The sequence below is a fragment of the Sapajus apella genome, unplaced genomic scaffold (genome assembly GCF_009761245.1).
Source record: "Sapajus apella isolate SASKATOON/1434 unplaced genomic scaffold, GSC_monkey_1.0 scaffold101, whole genome shotgun sequence".
NCBI lineage: Eukaryota > Metazoa > Chordata > Mammalia > Primates > Cebidae > Sapajus > Sapajus apella.
In genome coordinates, this window is record NW_022437041.1 from 4,419,076 (window position 1) to 4,431,621 (window position 12,546).

Consider the following 12,546-nt stretch of genomic DNA (forward strand, 5'->3'; position numbering starts at 1 on the left):
GCGCTCCTCCCGCTTTGGCCTCCCAAATTTCGGGGATTACAGATGTGAACCACTATATCTGGCCAATTTTAGAATCTTCAGGCCTCAATATACAGCTGATTTTTTTTTTAATTATACTATGACATATTGTGAATTTAATTATGTACCAACTTTAACTCAATTTAAATTTAATATAATCATAAACATTTCAAGGATGTTTCCTGTTTTTAAAATTATGAAAGCATAAGTATATATATATGTATGTATATATATATATATATATATATATATGAATGTGATTATTAAGTTATAGAATCGATATTAAAAACCAAGGTAATGCTTAAGGTCTTAAGATGTCTGGACAGAAAGCATGATATATTCACTGCAATTTTCTCTGTAAGCAAAATGCTATATCTACCTATACCTATAGTTATTTTAAATGTATGTAGGAAAGTGACTATCATGTCTACCTTCACATTTGTTTCAAACTTAAGGAAGATTGAGTTTAAAATTATCCTTCCAATGTTACCTTGCTTACATTAGCATAATCATCATACTGTCCATTGTCCTATGAATGGAAAGACACAATTTACCAATATTATAAATTGTGGTAAATGCTATGAAGTGTTGAGGAAAAGTCAAATAAGGGAGTGACATATTATAGCTAAGCCTCTTCAAAGAAGTGCCATTTAAACTAAGATTTGAAGCCTATGAAATCAGTCAATAAAAGAGCCTGATTTCCCAGGTAGAGGACCTGAGCTGGTATTTTACGTCTGCAAAGTGTAGTGATGGAGATGGGAGGCAGGAAGAAAGTTCAGAAAGGTGGGCAAGGGCTAGATCAGAATTCAGAAGAGACAGGCAAGGAATGTACATTTTATTCTAAATGCATGAAAAGACAGTGGAGACTTTTAAGTAGGTGAATAAAATGATTTGATAAACTTTAAGAAATAATAATACTAGGAGCTCTACAGATAATGGATGAAACAAATATGGGTGGTTTAGGATTATCATCTTACACTAAGTATCTGGTTTTCTTAGTTAGAGAGTAAATAAAAAATGTTTCCACATAATATTATAGGACTCACTTGATGCTCAATGAATACTATGTGTCAGCCTAAATAATATGTCCTTAAAAACTAATATTTTTGATAAGCAAAGTACTATTTATCTTAAAATATTTCTTTGACATTAAGAACATCCGTTTGCTTTTCCTTGTGAAGAATCCATAATACATTAAATATGGTTTAGATGATAGATTTATGTATAAAGAAAGATAGATATATAGATATACACATGTTATATACTTTTTAACTATTTAAATATTATGTGGTACATTTGGGATAATTCTAGATGAAAAGTTTAGTTCCACTTGTCTTCAGATAAAGTTTTAGTCAAAGATTTTTACTTCTTACCATTATATTTAGCCAATTCAGAAGAATGCAAAAATCAGACTTGCTCTGGATGAATACTTTTGAGTGTGATTTGTGATTAAAGCCTTTTTATAATGTTCTGATATTAAAATAGATAAGCAAAGGTGTTTTAGTACATATATTCTTTCTCTAATAGTTATTTCTATTCACATTATGAGGTACAAAAAGTGGTATATGAAAGTTCACAGTATATATATTTTTTCTCAGCAAACTTTTAACTCAGAAATGGAGTTAAATTTTTGTGTGTGTCCATCTGTAGTGTGGAAATCAGTTGAAGAGCAGAAGAGGAACTCTTTCAAAGACTTTAGGAATAGCTGTGTCTCATTTAATACACAAATGGTTCAGGCAGCACATTTGTTCTAGATCAGTCACTCAGCACTTAATGCAGAAAACTTTGTAGAACTAGGTTAGACAAAGGAAACCCATCAACATAACACAATGATCTGAATAAATCTGTATCACGCTGTGCATGTTTTCAGAACACTATGTAAAAGTTTACAAAGAACAAACATTCTAGAGATGCATCAAAACTTAATCTGTGATACTTTTTATTAGAACTTTATTTAAAAAGATAAATACATTGTAATTTAGAGGCCTCAGGACAATTCAACATTTCAGAGAAATACAAGCCTGTACTACAGCAAAGATGTCAGAAGAAATTTTAAACATCATGCATATGATCAGCATATTCAATATTACAGTAACTATTTCAAATGCAGATGAAATTAGGAGATAATGAAGGTAGAAAGTAAAACGTATTATATTAACAAATACAGATTTACCACTTCATCAACAGATAGCAACCTTTCTGCTAATAAACATCCTTTTTATAAGTTATAATACAAAATCAAGTTCTGAGGCTTGTAGAAGGTTAGTAAGAAATTAACTAATTTTATATAATCCAATGTTTCAAAGTGAAGGAAGATTTTTTTTTTTTTTTTGCTTTCTATGTGTAAAAGCCACCACTCATCAATATATGGTATTGCAGCTCTACTCTGTCAGATAGACACACTTATATCAGAAGAGAAAGAGGGAATTATGTGAGCTGTAGAGATGTTTCAGACTTGGGGGAAAATGTCTACGATCCAGAGAATTCAAAGGCATAGGAGAGTGACAATGAGAAAAACTCACAGTGAGAAAAACGCTGTTAAGACAAATGGCCTGCTAGACTGAGTACTGCTAGCTTGAGAGGATGGTAGTTGATGTAGTTATTGTGCTACAATGATCAGCATGCTACAGGACTAATTTTTGTTTAGAAATTTTTGATTATCAATAACTTCGTCTCTGATTATTTAATGTTTTTGTGCACAACTGTATTCTTCAATATTACAGCTTTCTACTCTCCATCCTGGTACTTCCTGCTCCAAATAGAAGCAGTGATTTATCATTTCTTCCTAATATTTACCCTTTGAATCTCTGCTAGAAAATGGCTATGACCTTTAATGCTAGCTTCAGCAATGATCAGATCAAAGACTTCAGTATTCATATGGTTTCTTATTCAATTATGCTGTGTAGCTTTCTTAACTTGGGCTTACCTGCAGCTCCCGATATAATTCTAGGAAGGTAGGGTTGGCTCTGGAGCAGTGGTTCTCAACTCGGAGCAGTTTTACTCTATAGGATTCATTTGACAATGCCTAGGGACATTTTTGTTTGTCACAACTGAGAGGGCGCAGAGATCAGTAATGCTGTTAAGCATCCTACAGTGCACAGGAAAGTCCTCCACAACATCTAGTTTGTCACAAGACGTCAACAATGCTAAAGTTGAGGAACCCTGCACTAGAGATATTTGTTGTTTTGTAATAAACTTTGCTGAAACACATTAACTTTGATACAGAAAAGAGAAGAGGCAGAATTAATTAATGTTTGTAGGTGTCAGTATATATTTACACTTAAAATATTAACAATGTCACTATGTGGTCGTATTTCTGATATTTTAGAGAAATAACTATGTTTCTATTGAACAGCTGTGTATTGTCCATGTTACTAGCTGTGTCATTTCTTCTACAATGGTAACTACATTGTGACTGGTTTACTAATTTCTAATTATAGAGTATAAGAAGACAGGGACAAATAATGTTTTTAAGATTCTTTCAGGGAAAAGTAGTAAAATGTTAGAGATTATGGATCAATAAGTGGTGTAATTTATCCATGTGTGGAATATATTTGCCTTGAGGTTCTTCTCAGGAAAACATGCCTTTTTAAGTCGCACTTGACAGAATACAACACTTGTGTAATCCAGCTTTCTTTCCTTTTTTCACACAGTGATTCAAAGCCTCTCAAACAAATGTAATACCCAGCCTCAGTGATGTGCTTATTCAGGTTTCCTATGCCACCCAATTTTCTTTAGCCTCTTTTCTGTGTTATTATTATCTATCGTATCTTGTTTCTAGTTTTAACTTGTAAATCACTTCAAATATTTTTAGAGATCTTTGGGTTAAAATTTTAGAGTTTTATTAAATTTATCAATATTTGTTTAATGGCTACATTATTTTCATAAAGTGGTGATAGTTTTAAAGGCCATAAAAATAAGAACCTAACTGCCCTTACATTCAAGGATGCTTACAATTTGATACAAAAATAAAGAAAAGCATGCTAACAACTATTGAACAAAGCATGAAAATTAGAGAAGATAGGGACAGACTAATGTACAGAGTGCTGAAGTCACTCTTCTTTGTGAAGTAGAGAAATAGTAAAGCTTTGGGATAAAGTTGGCTGCTGAAATGTAGAATTGTAACACATGCAGAAGTCAGAAGAAGAAACTAATTCAAAGGAATGGCATGGGGGGAGGCAGAGCAAATAAATGGTTAGGTTTGGGCTACAGTAAGTGTTTTTGGCAGATGCTGTTGTTAGCTTATTCCACAGTGCTGACTAGGTTACGACCGTGATTCAATTCTGGCCTATGAAACCTTGGGGAACATCAAGGGTGGGTTTAATGCCACTCAGACCGTTTTTTCTCCTCTCTAAATGTAAATGTGTGAGAGCTAAATGAAGTCATGCCTGTTGGATGAAGTTTTCCTTAGGAACTTCATTTTTCACCCTCTAAGAACTTCCTTGTTCACAATGTTTTGCAAATAAAAGTGTTCTCACTGATAACATAATCAGATGTGACTAGTACATTAACACACATAAAAAAAGAGTAGGAAGTAATGTAAAAAAAATGTGTTCTATTGTAATAGGTTTTGAATGATACACTGCAATACCTTTACTTCATTTGGTATGCCTGTGGAAGGCCTGTAATAGCAGAATAATATAATTGTGGAATGTGGCGTACAAGTAATAAATGCTTTACTTTACCCCTGTCTAATCCACATACTAGGGCCAGGGACATAGTAAATGCTAAATAAATATTTGATGAATAATATGAAGGAAAGAAATCACACAAATAGTTATTAGAGAGCTTTCAGTAATTCTTAATGGCCTACTATCTTTGATTTCTATTCAATAATTCTATGTAGATTTAGAGCAAGTCAAGTTTCTTCTAATCCATGCAAAAGTTTATATAATGTATTATGAAACAGATTTGTATATTTACTTAGGAAGAAACAATTAAATGCAAATAAATTGAGTTATGCTGCTGAGTATTAATGATACGTTACTGAAAACAGATTTAAAGATAGGCAAGAGAATGAGAAGCAGAAAAAAAAATGCAAGCATAGCTATAGGGTTATGGCAATTTGGTATGCATTTCTAAATTAGTAGAGGGGAATGCATATTTATATTTATTTATGCACTTGTAAAATGGAGAATGCATATTTATATTTATTTATGCACTTGTAAAATGGTAAAATTCTTATCATATGGTTGTTACTTAACACCCTATCATTTCTTCTGGGAAATGTATGACTTCTGGAGGATTGTATCATCTAGGACATATTGTGTCCCCTTTTACATGTAATCTAAGCTACTAAAACTGAACAGAAACCTAACACATTCACAAGTGACACATTTTTCTAAGGACCTCCTTTTTTTAAAAAACTAGAATAACAGTGAAACATCTACAATGGGAAAATACCCATACTCCTTAATCAAGTTGGAGAATAGCTCATGTTTGTTACTGAAAAAGTTAAAATTCATTGTTCGATTTAGTAGCTTGAAACTGTGTTATGTCATGTTCTTCATTGAATGAATGACACACATTCTTTTGTAGAAGTGTTCTTCTGCAAAATGCACACCAGAATGTTGGTAATTGGGGCATGCAAATTTGTTCTGCAACTAAGAACAAGAGGAGGATTTAGAAGCTATTTTAATGTGGTAGTTCATTTATGTTTAAAGTATAATAATATTCATGTCATTATCATGTATTATTCATATGCAGTGTTTGAAGTGGAGGTCTTTCCAAATATATTAGGAAACTCTTATTCACAATAATCTAATTAATTCCCACACCCTTTCTTCCTCTGATTTCAGCAAGTGTGAATCTTCAGGCTGAATTATATCACATGTTTTAAACTAGCACCTTTTTGGCCAGATCCAGTGAGCAATGTGTTTACTTGTCCCACATAGTTTTTAATTTTCAAAAATTATTTTCCAAAACTTAAAGCTATGGAAGCCATTACACAAAAATCCAGATTTCACTCCCAAGAAAATCAGAAGGACTGGCAACAATGGGCCTACACCACACAGCAACAATTTGCTGTTGCCGGATGGGCCTGTAGGTGGGGCTCGTGCGCTCTGACTCCAGGTAGCCTCACTTTCATTGGTCTCCTGGTGCTGGGAACTTCTACAGATGCTACCCATGACATCCTCTCACAAGCCCTAGTTCACTTGGACAGACCAGGCTTAGCTGTGGTTTGGCATGAATACAAATTATTGGCTGCAACTAGAATGCTTTTTCTATAGCTGGAGATGAAGGAAGAGACCAATCTCAGCTACCAGAGATTCACTGGGTATCTACACACGTAAACCATCTTGAACAAAAGTTTTCCATTCTGCTTGAAAAGATGTTTTTCATTCTTGTTCAAGCATAACTTTTATGAACTGAATTTTCTTCTCATAAGCCTGTTTTATGCAAATACTACTAAGAAGAATGGTATACTATATATTGTGACTCATTTTTAAAGGTCCACTTTGTAATTAAGATTCATGTCTGCTGGGCACTGTGGCTCATGCCTGTAATCCCAGAACTTTGGGAGGCCAAGGCAGGTGAATGGCCTGAGGTCAGGAGTTCGAGATCAGCCTGGCCAAGATGGTGAAACGCCGTCTCTACTAAAAATACAAAAATCAGCTGGGCGCAGTACAGGACCTGGTAATCCCAGCTACTAGGGAGGCTGAGGCAGAAGAATCTGTTGAACCCAGGAGGACGAGGTTGCAGTAAGCAGAGATCGTGCCATTGCACTCTACCCTGGGCAGCAAAAGCAAAACTCTATCTCAAAAAAAAAAAATTGTGTCAAATATTTTTTAAAAAATTGTATTGGAATGATCTTTAAACATTTAAAATAACTTGCTTTTATTTAAAATTAAAACTAAAAACACTTTTACTGTTGGTTAACATTTGTTGCAGAGGTACCAGTGGTTATAAATTGTGCTGATTGCATTATATACTTTACCTCATTTAACCTCACAAAAATCATATTGTGTGTGCTATTGCTATTCCCATTTTACACCTAGAGATGAAACAACTTGCCTAACATTGCTTCTTTAAAATTTTAAAATATTCGATAGACAACAATCGTACATATTCAAAGTGTGCAACATGATTTGCTATACATGTCTTGTGTATCAGAGTAACATTCTTAACCACTTCAGAGGTATACACGAAAAGAAGGAAAGAAAGAGAAAGGGAGGGAAGGAGAGAAGAGGAAGGAAGGAATGGAGGGAGGAAGGGAGGGAGGGAGGGACGAAGGAAAGAAGGGAGGAATGAAGGGAGGAAGGAAGAAGGAAGGAAGGAAGGAAAAAAGGAAGGAAGAAAGGGAGGGAGGGAGGAAAGAAGGGAGGAATGAAGAGAGGAAGGAAGAAGGAAGGAAGGAGGGAAGGAAGGAAGAAAAAAGGGAAAGAAGAAAGGGAGGGAGGGAGGAAAGAAGGGAGGAATGAAGAGAGGAAGGAAAAGGAAGGAAGAAGGGAAGGAAGAAAGGAAGGAAGGAAAGGAAGGAACGGAGGAAGGAAGGAAAAGGAAGGAAGGCAGGGAGGGAGGGAGGAAGGAGACTAGATTAATAGATTATATTAAAGTACATGCATACATTAATAGTAAATTTTTATTCTTAAACTTTTGATGCAGTTGCAAGGTTTGTGCATGTGTGTAAACATGCACGAGTGTGTGCACACACTAGTCATGATGTAAAATGTGTTTTTCTTATTGAAATTTGGTCAAAAGAGTTTTAAACTACTGCACTGTGGCACATTGCTTTCTCCTATTAGAGCCTGTAATATTTAATTAATTTTTGTTGCTATTTTAGGTAAAAGTGCAGTTTAGATTTAAACATCTTTTAAAATATGTGCACCTTTAGCCTTATGGTACATAAAATTATTAAAATGTATTATGATTTTACTAATCAAGAATGATGGACATGTCTTAGACTTTTAGAGCATTACCTATTCTTTTAAAAAAGAGAATTTTACTGGAATGCAATCAATTGTGCTGCAAAATACAAGTAGCAATGTCGAAGACAAGATTGATGATTCATTTTTAAAAAGCAGTTGTAATATATGTTTTTCAATGCTTTTTAATTTAACTAATTGTCTATTTTATCTTAAACATCTTATTTCCATAAATACAAAATAGGTGACAAGCAATGGGGAAAGGATTCCCTGTTTAATAAATGGTGCTGGGAAAACTGGCTAGCCATATTCAGAAAACTGAAACTGGACCCCTTCCTTACATCTTAGACAAAATTAACTGAAGATGGGGTAAAGACTTTGACATGAGACCTATAACCATAAAAACCCTAGAAGAAAACCTGGGCAATACCATTCAAAACATAGGCATGGGCAAAGACTTCCTGACTAGAACACCAAAAGCAATGACAACAAAAGCCAAAATCGACAAATGGGATCTAATTAAACTAAAGAGCTTCTGCACAGCAAAGGAAACAATCATTAGAGTGATGTGAACAGGCAATCAACAGAATGGGAGATAATTTTTGCAATCTATCCATCTGACAAAAGGCTAACATCCACAATCTACAAGGAACTTAAACAAATTTACAAGAAAAAAACAACCCCATCAAACAGTGGGCAAAGGATATGAACAGATACTTCTCCAAAGAAGACATTTATGTGGCCAAAAACATGAAAAAAGCTCATCATAACTGGTCATTAGAGAAATACAAATCAAAGCCACAATGAGATACCATCTCATGCCAGTTAGAACAGCGATCATTAAAAAGTCAGGAAGCAACAGATGCTGGAGAGGATGTGGAGAAATACGAATGTTTTTACACTGTTGGTGGGAGTGTAAAATAGTTCAACCATTGTGGAAGACAGCGTGGTGATTCCTCAAGGATCTAGAACCAGAAATACCATTTGACCCAGCAATCCCATTACTGGGTATATACACAAAGGATTATAAATCATTCTACTATAAAGACACATGCACATGTATGTTTATTGCGGCACTGTTCACAATAGCAACAAGTTGGAACCAACCTAAATGCTCATCAATAATAGACTGGATAAAGAAAATGTGGCACATATATACCATGGAATACTATGTAGCCAGAAAAATGGATGAGTTCATGCCCTTTGCAGGAATATGGATGAAGCTGGAAACCATCATTTTCAGCAAAGTAACACGGGAACAGAAAGCCAAACACTGCATGTTCTCACTCATAAGTGGGAGTCGAACAATGAGAACATGTGGACACAGAGAGGAAAACATCACACATCGGGGCCTGTGAATGGGTGTGGGGTTAGGGGAGGGATAGCATTAGGAGAAAAACCTAAGGTAGATGATGGGTTGATGGGTGCAGCAAACACTACCATGGCAAGTGTATACCTATGTAACAAACCTGCACATTCTGCGCATGTATCCCAGAACTTAAGGTGTAATATAAAAAAACTATCAATTGAAACAAGACTTCAGTAAAGCATCGAAGTCTAAAAATAAAAAAAAGGAACACTAATTAATCAAGCAACATTGCATTATTCAGCTTAATAGAAGTCACTTATTCATTAATTAATTTCTGCTATGAAAAATGTGTTAATGAGTCCTAAACTTGTGTCTGATGGAAGAAAATAAACACATTGAAGGTTGAAATAACTGACCATAATTTCATACATAGACTATTTCTCTGTGCTTTTGCCAAGAAGTGCATTATGGGGAGAGGTTGTAAACCCCCAACCCAAAATGTTCATCAGCACCTCATAAAGTCAACCTGAAGTAAATATAGAGGGCTAAGTTTTCACTTAATACAAGTCTTTTTTTGCTGGCTGCTTCTTAGCAGAAAAACTGCTGCTCGGGCTACACAATCACTAATTCCACTTGGAATACAGAGATTATTAAAGGTGACATCTTGAGGGACACTGAATATGCCTTTTGCTGAAGTAATGATTGCAAAGTAATGACTAAATACAAATCATAGCATCTTTGCTTTCTGTCATTCTCTTCACTTTGGTTTCATAATTTGAATGAGGTTCTTAATTAAATAAAAATTTCCCAGTGGCTAACAGTGGCTTCACTTGTCTTCCTGCTCTATAAAATCTGTAGTAGTCCATAAATTCCTTATTAAATAGTATTTATATGCTATTTAATATAAATAATATTACTGATTGATATGGCTTGGATGTCCTCTCCTAATCTCTGGGGTTGTGATTCCCAATATTGGTGGTGGGGCCTGGTGGGAGGTGACAGGATCAATGGAGTGGATCCCTTATGAATGGTTTAGCACCGTTCATATGGTGATAAGTGAGTTCTCACTGAATTAGTTCACATGAGATCTGGTTATGTAAAATAGTCTGAGACCTTCTTGTTCTCTCTCTTGCTCCTGTTCTTCCCATGTGACATGCTGGCTTCCTGTTGCCTACCACTATGATTGTAAGTTTCTTGAGGCCTCACCGGAAGCAGATGCAATCATCATGCTTCCTGTACAGCCTGAAGAACTGTGAACCAAATAAACCTCTTTTCTTTATAAATTATCTGACCTTAGGTATTTATTTATAGCAATGCAAGAACACACATATAATATAAATGCATATATATTTGTAGGTTACCAATAATTTAGTGTCGTGCATAAAATCATATGTTCTTCACCCTGATTCCTATTTCAAATGTCCTATAAAGCCCTGATTTAATCCTTTTTTGGCTTCTAGATGTCTTGCTATGTTTCAGTTCTTTGTCTTTCTTTCTCTGCCTAGAATACATCAGCTTATTCCACCTCGGGGCTTTTGCTTGTATTCTCTGTGTAGAACATTCTGCTTCCAAATTCATATTTCTACTGTACATAAGTACTGCTCCTTTAAAAAGCAGAAAATTTATTTAGAAATTTTGAACTAACATACCTTACAACTCAGAAGTTTTACACATAGGCACATACCCATAGAGAACCATTTATACATATGTATCAGGTCAAAAATATGATCAAAAAGAATCAAAGCTGCATTAGCTGTAATGGCAATTAAAGAGAAAAACAATCTGGAAGCAACCCAAATGCCAATCAAAAGTAGTATAGATAAATACACTGTGATGAATTCATAGAGTGAAGTATTATGCCTGGTATTGAAAACAAGTGAATATGCATCAACATGGATGAATGTCTAAAACAAAAGGTAGACCCCCCAAATGGCAGTTATTAAAAAAAGAATATGCTTCCATTTATACAATACATTAAACATACAAAATGATACTATTTATTTAGTACAGGAATATGTGATAAAATAATTAGGGGGACTAAGCAAATGACAAACAGGGAAGCAAAAGTGGTAGCAACTTCTAGAGGTGAGGGTAGGGGGAAAGTTGAGATTAGAAGGGTAGGTAGGGGCTTTAAATGTTTTATTTCTTAAGCTAGATTTTAAGAAGCTGTGTATTTTGGTTTTATATATGTGATATACACATGAAATAAATAATATAAATGTAGTGTTAAATAATAACTTTTTTTATGTGTTTAACATATAATTTAAAAATTTAAAAATAGACCATTAGCCCTTCTGTACCACATCCTGTTTTATTTTTTCATAACATATAATTATCTGAAATGACTTTATTAATTTAATGCTCATCTATTTATTGTTCATTTCTCCCCACTTCTCTAGCAGACTGCAGGTTCACAGAGCTGGGACCTGGCCTCTATGGTTGAGAGCTCAGGATAGGAGACTCTCTAGCAATTAGTAGGTACTAAACATGTTTGTTGACTTAATGAACCACCAGCAGATATTTATTACAAATATAACTTCAGAGTACTGTGAGGAAGACATTTTCAGGTACATATGCATCTTCTCCTTAAGTACTTTAGATTTTAATTGAATGTGTTCAACATTGTATGTTTTCAGTGAATGAAACAATTTTCAAATAGAGTTTCGTATATATGCACCCATTGCTCTTCCCTGTATAGTTGGCCACTGACGTGTGCTTTTTCTTTCCTTCTTCACAGGAGACATTTTGAATTTTGGCATTTAAATTAATCCTAATGTGACAAAATGAAAGATTAGGAAACACTTCAGCAACCTCCTCTCATCTGTTTTATTACTGGATAGGAAAATCACTTATAAATTTCCTGAAGGATATAATCCTATTCCTGTTAACTGCCTGAAAAATTATCTGCTTGTATTTTTTTTTAAAGCCCTTTTCTTGTTAATTTCTTAATATAAAACAGTGTAAAGACTATTACTTAAATGGCATGGAAAAAACTGAAGCACTTAATTACTAAAGAAAACCAGAAAAATGTTAAGTGAAGTGTAACAACATTTAACTTATGCATTCTAAAATTTCGCTTTCACTAAAATTATACTATTTGACTTTTAATTATTTTAGAAATGATAAATGATAATACTTTAATATAGAGATTAAAAGTAAATTTCTCACATCAATTCCCAAAATTGAGTAATCAGCTTATATAATTTTTTACCCAATCATAGAGTTATACAAAATCATTCAACTTTTGGCTATACAATTTGTGAACACTTAATGAAAGGATAACCTAATTGAAATGATACCTTTCACTCAATCTCTTTCTTCAAAATTTCATCTTTGTAAAAATCACTGGTATTT

General features: G+C 34.2%; 1 protein-coding gene across 8 annotated transcripts in view; it reads right to left on the reverse strand.

The window, feature by feature from the left end:
* Positions 1-12,546, reverse strand: part of NLGN1 (neuroligin 1) — an 873,763-nt gene that overhangs the window by 122,875 nt on the left and 738,342 nt on the right. The gene's annotated exons all lie outside the window — the stretch shown is intronic.